Genomic DNA, 9382 nt, shown 5'->3' on the forward strand with positions numbered 1-9382 from the left:
ATCACTCCTATTTTGTCTTCTTGGTTTACTTCATAACAGTCAAATATTTTTAGTCACTGGGACCCCTTTTAAATTAAATATAGACAGAATTCTACTACATAAGTGCAGAGATTCTGTGACTGGAGTATAAGAAGGGAGTGAGATTTCCAAGCTACCCTTCTTCTGCATCCTTTCAGTCTTCTCTGTTTCCTACAGGAAGGCAGCCCCAAGGCAACATTTTAGACCTTAGGGTTCTGAAAACACAGTCTTAAAGAAATACCACTCTAGTAGGACAAATATGGACTTTCAAATCAGGTTTCAAGTTGAATCCTGTTAAATATTCAGAATGTATGTACCTATGGATGTGGCTTAAACCCTGTGACTCCACTGGTAAATTTAAAACGTAGGGGATGTTGTACAGAATAAATGACAAAATTTAAATAGTGTTCCTAATACATGTAGACATTTCTCAAGGTTTACATTTCTGCCCTCTTTCATAGCCCATTCCACGTTAGTGATTCTCACCCTGTCAATGAATCAGAATCACGTACAGATCTTCTTTTTAAATAGAAATGCCAGTTTCTGCTCATATTTGGACCCTTGGATTCTTAGTCCATCCTGCTGGCACTGGTAAAAATGACTATGCTGCTTCCTATGGTTCCTCCCTCCCAAAGTCTATGCATTCATGAGCTCTGACTCTTCTCCTAAGCTCTACTTTTGGATGGTAATTTGGATGAGAACAGAATCTCTCATAGCAAGGATGTCTGGGTTCAAGTCCTGGTTCCTCCGCTTATGAGTTGGCTAACACCGGACACATTACTTCTTTAGGCTTCACTTGACTCATCTGAAAAACAGGTTTGTGGCAATATTAACTCTTATTCTCAAAATACTTCAACACTCTTCTGTTTATCATTTCAAATAAAATAATTCATTATTTTCTGTCCTTGAGAAAAGAGAAATAACAATGAAATCCAAACACAGCTTTCTTTTTAATTCACATTTTTTTCTTACTTCAGCTTTGCTTATTCATAAAGTGGGCCTAGTCAACACTTCCCCAATTACATTACCACTAGATATGTAGAAGTGGGTATTGTTTCTAATTCCATGAATTAATAATCCGAAATTTTTGATTTCTATTGAAATATAGATTTTCTTCTTTTTAATGGCTTTATTGCTCTCAATAATGAATGTTCAGATCTCTAGAGGAAGTGATGAAACTGTTGTCTTGGGAATTCTCTTGCACTGGGTGTATCTTACATTAGCATGTATGGCAGTGCAGCAAACTTAAGTGATTATGTAACTATCCTTTCCCACCCATCACAGCCAATGTCTGATTCATAATAATCTTTGAAAGTTTTTTGTTAAATGAATTGGTTAAATGACTAGGTGAATGAATGTAAGAACAATCTTCACACTTTGCTGAAATTAGTAGGTGGAATTTATTCTGCACATCATTTAGGTGAGGGCATTAATGTAATATTCTAAATAGCTGGTGTAGGAAGTATGGCTTCGAGATGAATTTAACACTAGTGTTACTGAAATCTTTCCTGTTTAGTTCACTTGAAAATTATTTTTTGTGGCGAGGCTGGCGGTGGCTCAAGCCTGTAATCCAAAGCACTTTGGGAGGCGAGGCAGGTGGATCACGAGGTCTGGTCGAGACTATCCTGGCTAACACACTTTGAAACCCCGTCTACCCAAAAAACACAAAAACTAGCAGGCCCGAGGTGGCGAGCCTGTAGTCCCAAGCTACCGGGGAGGCTGAGAGGCAGAGAGAATGAAAGTAAACCAGATGGGGCTTGCAGTGAGCCAAGATTAAGCCACGCTCAGCCTGGGCGACAAGGCGGACTCAAAATCTCAAAATTATTTTGTATACAAAGCATCCAAGATATGTGTGTGTATGTGTGTGTGTGTAAAGTTGTTTCTTTTCTTGATGATTGGAGGCCAATTATAAATCCCTTATAGGTTAAATGTATCAAACATTCTCCCTAAGTATATGAGTATACACACACACATACACACACACACACACACACACACACTTGCCTATATGTATTCATGTGTGTTATGTGTGTGTGTGTATATATATTCGTACACACACACACATATGAATAGACTGGACTAATGGAAAATTATTGCCTATTTTATTCCTATGTTAAATGCAGAATCCCTACTGATACAAAGAATTGTCTTGCTATAAATATGATTTAGAAATACACAGAACTATTCCCTTAAGAACTGTACTTATACATATTTAAGAATGTAGTTTAATATGTCACCACCTACTGAAATAGAGATAACCTCCATCATTCTTTTTCCTTGTACAAAACTATTTTTCTCACTTTCCACTGCCTTGCACTGAAGCATATATATATATATATATATATATATATATATATATATACATGCATGCAGTGGCATTGGGAGGCTCCCATCGAAAAAAAACCATAATAAGCATGTGAAGCTTTCAGTAGCAACCAAGGTATCCACGTCCTCTCATCAAAATTGACTAGAAGGCTGGCATGACCCATGGAGAGAAGGAAGAACAGTGTGGTGCAGAGGGCCCACCTGAGAGGCACACAGGAAAGGGAACCCCCTCCTCCAGCCAAGGGAGGCAGTGAGTGAGCGCGCCGCCCAGCAGTTCCATGAGCTTTTGCCAAGGAACTGTGTGACCCACGGATTGGAAGATCCCGCTTGCAAACCCACACCACCAGGACCTAGTGTCCCAACCCCAGAACGTGCAGATTCTTACAGCCTCTCAGCTGGAATCTGCTTAAGCCTGCCAAACTCCTGGGGGGCGGGGAGATCAGCAGGCCCTGTGGCTGCCTGCTGTCTAAGCCATGGGACTCACAACTGCCTAACATGCTAAGCTTCCTGGGTGGGGAAAGGGTGGCACGCGTTTCTATAGCTCCAGGCTGTGCTTTTTCTCTGCTGGAGCCAGGGAGGCTGTAAGGCTTGGTCCCAAGACTTGTCCCCATAGCCCATAACACCAACACCAGCTGTGGCAATCTGTGGCCAAAGTGCCTCTTCAGGCCTACCCCTGACCCATCCTTCCTCAGTGGGCGGGGCTTCGTGGAAGGATCTCCAGTCACTCCAGCGAGAGGTTCAGGGACAGAATTAGGATCTTCCTGGGGCTGAGCTCCTAGGGCGGTGGGTGTCTGTGCTGTCTGGGGAAGGGCAGACTTAGCCTTTCCTCCTGGTAGTTCTGAAGAATCCAGGCAGCCGAGATGAGTGGGTTTCTCCCCAGCAAAATACACCCTCTCAACCAAGGGACAAAGTGCTTCCTAAATCGGGTTCTGCTCCCCATGCAACCCAACTGGGTGAGACCCTCCAACAGGAGTTGTCAGACACCCTAAACAGGAGCAATCCTAGTAGCATCAGGTTGGTGCCCTTCGAGGTCAGGTGTCCCAGAAGAAGAAGCAGGCACCCATCTTGGTTGCTCTTCAGCTTCCTTGAGTAACAGCTCCAGGTACAGGAGCAAATCAAAGGAATAGGGCCTGAAGTGAACCCCCAGCAAACTGCAGCAACCCTGTAGAAGAGGGACCTGACTATTGAAAGAAACAAGCAGAAAGTGACAACAACAGCATCAACAACAGCAACCACAAAAAGGCCCTCACAAAATCCCCATCCAAGGGTCAGCAGCCTCAAAGACCAGAACTAGAAAAACTCATGAAGGTGAGAAAGAATCAATGAAAAAATGCTGAAAACCCAAAAGGCCAGAGTGCCTCTTGTCCTTCAAATGAGAGCAAGGTCTCTCCATCACGTTCACAGAACTGGATGGAGGATCAGATGACGAATTGACAGAAGTAGGCTTCAGAAGATGGATAATAACCAACTACGATGAGCTAAAGGAGCATGTTCTTACCCGATGCAAAGAAGCTAAGAACCATGAAAAAAGTTACAGGGACTGCTGACTAGAATAACCCGTCTACAGAGGAACATAAACTACCTGATGGAGCTGAAAAACCCAGCACGAGAGCTTCTTGAAGCATACACAAGTATCAACGGCCGAATGGACCAAGTAGAAGAAACGATATCAGAGTTTGAAGACCATCTTACTGAAATAAGACATGCAGACAAGAATAGAGAAAAAAGAATGAAAAGGAATGAATAAAATCTGCAAGGAATATGGGACTTCATAAAAAGACCAAACCTACAATCGACTGGCTACAAGAAGGAGACAGGGAGAATGGAAACAAGCTGGAAAACACACTTCAGGATATTATCCAGGAGAACTTCCCCAACCTAGCAAGACAGGACAGCATGCAAATTCAGCAAATACAGAGAACACCATTGACATACTGCACAAGAAGATCAACACGATGCACATAATCATCAGATTCTCCAAGGTTGAAATGAAGAAAAAACTGTTAAGGGCAGCCAGAGAGAAAGGCCAGGTCACCTACAAAGGAAAGCCATTAGACTTACAGTGGACCTCTCAGCAGAAACTCTACAAGTTGAAGGAGTTTGGGGGTCAATATTCAACGTTCTTAAAGAAAATAATTTTCAACCCACAATTTTATATCCAGCCAAACTAAGCTTCATAAGCAAAGAGAAATAAAACCTTTTCAGATAAGCAAATGCTGAGGGATTTCATTACCTCCAGGCTTGCCCTGCAGGAGCTCCTGAAAGAAGCACTAAATATGGAAAGGAAAAACTGGTACCACTCACTGCAAAAAGACACTAAAATATAAAGACCAGTGACACCACGAAGAAACTGCATTAGAATCCAATGAGAATAAATAGCATCATGATGACAGGATCAAACGAACACATAACAATACTGAACTTAAATGTAAATTGGCTAAATGCCCCAATTAAAAGACACAGAGTGGCAAATTGGATAAGGTGTCAAGACCCATTGGTGTGCTATACCCAGGAGACTCATCTTATCTGCAAAGACAGACACACACAGGGTCAAAATAAAGCAATGGAGGAAATTTTACCAAGCAAATGGGAAGCAAAAAAAAGCAGGAGTTGCAATCCCAGTCTCTGACACAATAGACTTTAAACCAATTGAATTTTTGTAATATGCTTTCCCACAAAACAATAGAATAGAATTATTACATAACTTGCTTAACTGTGTACTACATATCAAAAATCAGTTTTAATAATGATTACTATTTTTCCTTGAGAAATTTTTCTGTCTTTGCCTGGGAATAGTTTTCCTCCTATTTTAGTCACATAGTCAAACTGCTGTAAAATAGGATTTTTCTCATGTGTTTAAAATCTACAGATTAATAAAACTTTTTTGATCAAAAATCAAAAAAGACAAGGGATTACATAATGGTAAAGGGAATAATTCAAGAATAGCTAACTATTCTAAATATATATTCACCCAATACAGGACCACCCAGATTCATAAAACAAGTTCTTAGAGAACTACAAAGAGACTTAGACTACCACACAATAATAGTGAGAGACTTTAACACCCGACTTTCAGTATTAGACAAATGAATAAGACAGAAAATTAACAAAGATATTCAGGACTTGAACTCAGCTCTGGATCAAGTGGACTTAGTAGACGTCTACAGAACTCTCTACCACAAATCAACAGAATAAACATTCTTCTCAGTGCAACATGGCACTTATTCTAAAATTGACTATATAATTGGAAGTATATGCAAATGCAAAAGAACTGAAATAATAACAGTCTCTCAGACCATAGTGCAATAAAATTAGAACTCAGGATTAAGAAACTCACTAGAAACCACACAATTTCATGGAAATTGAGCAACCTGCTCCTGAATGACTCCTGGGTAAATAATGAAATTAAGGTGGAAATCAAGAAGTTCTTTAAAACCAATGAGAACAAAGAGACGATGTACCAGAGTCTCTGGGACACATTTAAAGCTGTGTTAGGAGGGCAATTTATAGCACTAAATCCCATGTCAGAAAGCTAGAAAGATCTCAGATTGACACTCTAATATCACAATTAAAAGAGCTAGAGAGGCAAGAGCAAACTAATTCAAAAACTAGCAGAAGACAAGAAATAACTAAGATCAAAGAAGAATTAAAGGATATAGAGACACCAAAAACCCTCCAAAAAAAAAAAAAAATCAAGGAATCCAGGAGGTGGTTTTTTGAAAAAAATAACAAAATAGATAGACCACTTGCTAGACTAATAAAAAAGAAGAGACAGAGGAATCGAATAGACACAATAAAACATAATAAAGGATATATCACCACTGACCCCACAGAAATACAAACTACCATCAAAGAATACTATAAACACATCCACGCAAATAAACTAAAAAATCTAGAAGAAATGGATAAATTCCTGGACCGTATATGCCCTACCAAGTTTAAACCAGGAAGAAGTTGAATCACTGAATAGACCAAAACAAGCTCTGAAATTGAGGCAGTAATCAGTAGGCTGCCAACCAAAAAAAGCCCAGGACCAGAAAGATTCACAGCTCAATGCTACCTAAGAAATATAAAGAGGAGCTTGTACCATTCCTTCTGAAACTATTCCAAACAATTGAAAAGGAGGGACTCCTCCCTAACTAATTTTATGAAGCCAGGCATCATCCTGATACCAAAACCAAGAAGAGATACAAACAAAAAAGAACACTTCAAGCCAATACCCCTGATGAACATCGAGGAGAAAATCCTCAATAAAATACTGGTAAATTGAATCTGGCAGCACATCAAAAACTTATCCACCATGATCAAGTTGGCTTCATCCCTTGGATGCAAGGCTAGTTCAACATATGCAAATCAATAAATGTAATCTATCACATAAACAGAACCAAAGACAAAAAAACACATGATTATCTCAATAGATGCGGTAAAGGCCTTCTATAAAATTCATATTCCTTCATGTTAAAAACTCTCAATAAACTAAGTATTGATGAAACGTCTCAAAATAATAAGAGCTATTTATGACAAACCCATAGCCAATATCATATTGAATGGGCAAAAGCTGGAAGCATTCCCTTTGAAAACTGGTACCAGACAAGGGTGCTCTTTCTCACCACTCTTATTCAACACAGTATTGGAAGTTCTGGCCAGGGCAACCAGGCAAGAGAAAAAAAATAAAGGGTATTCAAATAGGAAAAGAGGAAGTTGAGTTGTCTCTGTTTGCAAATGACATGATTCCATATTTAGAAAACCCCATCATCTCAGCCTAAAAACTTTAATTGATAAGCAACTTCAGCAGAGTCTCAGGATACAATATCAATGTGCAAAAATCACAAGCATCCCTTTACACCACCAACAGGCAATCAGAGAGCCAAGTATGAATGAACTCTGATTCACAATCACTACCAAGAGAAGAAAATACCTAGGAATACAGCTAAAAATGATGTGAAGAACCTCTTAAAGGAGAACTACAAACTACTGCTCAAGGAAATAAGAGAGGACACAAATGGAAAAGCATTCCATCCTCATGCATAGGAATAATTTATATCATGAATATGGCCATTCTGCCCAAGGTAGTTTATGGATTCAATTCTATTCTTATCAAACTACCATTGACACTCTTCACAGAATTAAAAATAAAACTATTATAAATTTCATATGGAATGAAAGAAGACCCCATATAGCTAAGACAATCCAAAGCAAAAAGAACAAAGCTGGATGCATCATGCTACCTGACTTCAAAATATACTACAAGGCCACAGTAACCAAAACAGCATGGTACTGGGCCAAAACAGACATATAGACCAATGGAGCAGAATGGAGACCTCAGAAATAACACAGCACATCTACAACCATCTGATCTTCGACAAACCTGACAAAAACAAGCAATGGGGAAAGGATTTCCTATTCAGTAAATGGTGCTGGGAAACTGGCTAGCCATATGTGGAAGACAAACTGGACCCCTTCCTCATACCTTATACAAAAATTAACTCAAGATGGATTAAAGACTTAAATGTAAAACCCCAAATCATAAATACCCAAAAGAAAACATAGGCAATATCACTCAGGACATAGGCATGGACAAAGACTTCATGACAAAATGCCAAAAGCAATCGCAACAAAAGCCAAAATTGACAAATGGAATCTAATTAAACTAAAGAGCTTCTGCACAGCAAAAGAAACTATCAACAGAGTAAACAGGCAACCTATAGAATGGGAGAAAATTTTTGCAATTTACCCATCTGACAAAGGACTAATATCCAGAATTTACAAGGAACTTAAACATATTTACAAGAAAACAAACAATACTATCAAAAAGTGGGCTAAGGATATGAACAGACTTCTTAAAAGAACACATTTACACAGCCAACAAACATACGAAAAAAGCTCAACATCACTTATCAACAGATGAATGCCAATCAAAACCACAATGAGATATGATATTATGCCAGTCAGAATGGTGATTAATAAAAAGTCAGGAAACAATAGATGCTGGCGAGGCTGTAGAGAAATGGGAACGCTTTTACACTGTTGATGGGAATGTAAATTAGTTCAACTACTGTGGAAGACAGTATGGCATTTGCTCGAGGATCTAGAACCAGAAATACCATTTGACCCAGCAACCCCATTACTGGATATATACCCAAAGAAATATAAGTCATTCTACTATAAAGACACATGTATATGTATGTTTATTACAGAACTATTTATAATAGTAAAGACATTGAACCAACCCAAATGTCCATCAGTGATAGCCTGGATAAAGAAAATGTGGTACATATACACTGTGGAATACTATGCAGCCATAAAAAGGAATGAGATCTTGTCCTTTGCAGGGACATGGATGAAGCTAGAAACCATCATTCTCAGCAAACTAACACAGGAACAGAAAACCAATGCCGCATGTTCTCATCCGTATGTGGGAGTTGAACATTGAGAACACATGGTCACAGAGAGGGGAACAACACATACCAGGGCCTGTTGCAGAGAGGAGGGAAATTAGAGCAGGGGTCAATAGGTGCAGCAAACCACCATGGTACACATATACTTATGTAACAAACCTGCACGTTCTGCACTGCACATGTATCCGGTTTTCTTTTTTCTTTTTTTTTTGAAGAAATAAAAAAGTATGTATTTTTAAATAGCTTTATTGAGCTATAATTGAAATATAATAAGAAGCACATACATAAAATAGAATACATACTGCATGATTCAATTCATATGAATAGAATCTAAATTCTAATTCACAAAGTGGACTGTTTAAGGATATTATCTTTTCCCTGTGGGGGCGGGGGGAAACAGCTCTTATTTTGCTCTCTTAAAAATGTATTTTAAATAATGACTTTTTACATTTGAGCCCTCTGAAAAAATTGATTAATAAGAAATACATAGGAGTTTCAACCCTAAGCCAATAAACAAGAAATAATATGAAATGTTTGTGCCTTTTTAAATGTATGAGTGTTTATATTTAATCATTCTCACATTCCAAATGTATTTCTTTGTCAGGCAGCACTAGTGTGCCTATTTGTGGCTTAGGAAAGAA

The sequence above is a fragment of the Papio anubis genome, chromosome 5 (assembly GCF_008728515.1).
Source record: "Papio anubis isolate 15944 chromosome 5, Panubis1.0, whole genome shotgun sequence".
Lineage (NCBI taxonomy): Eukaryota > Metazoa > Chordata > Mammalia > Primates > Cercopithecidae > Papio > Papio anubis.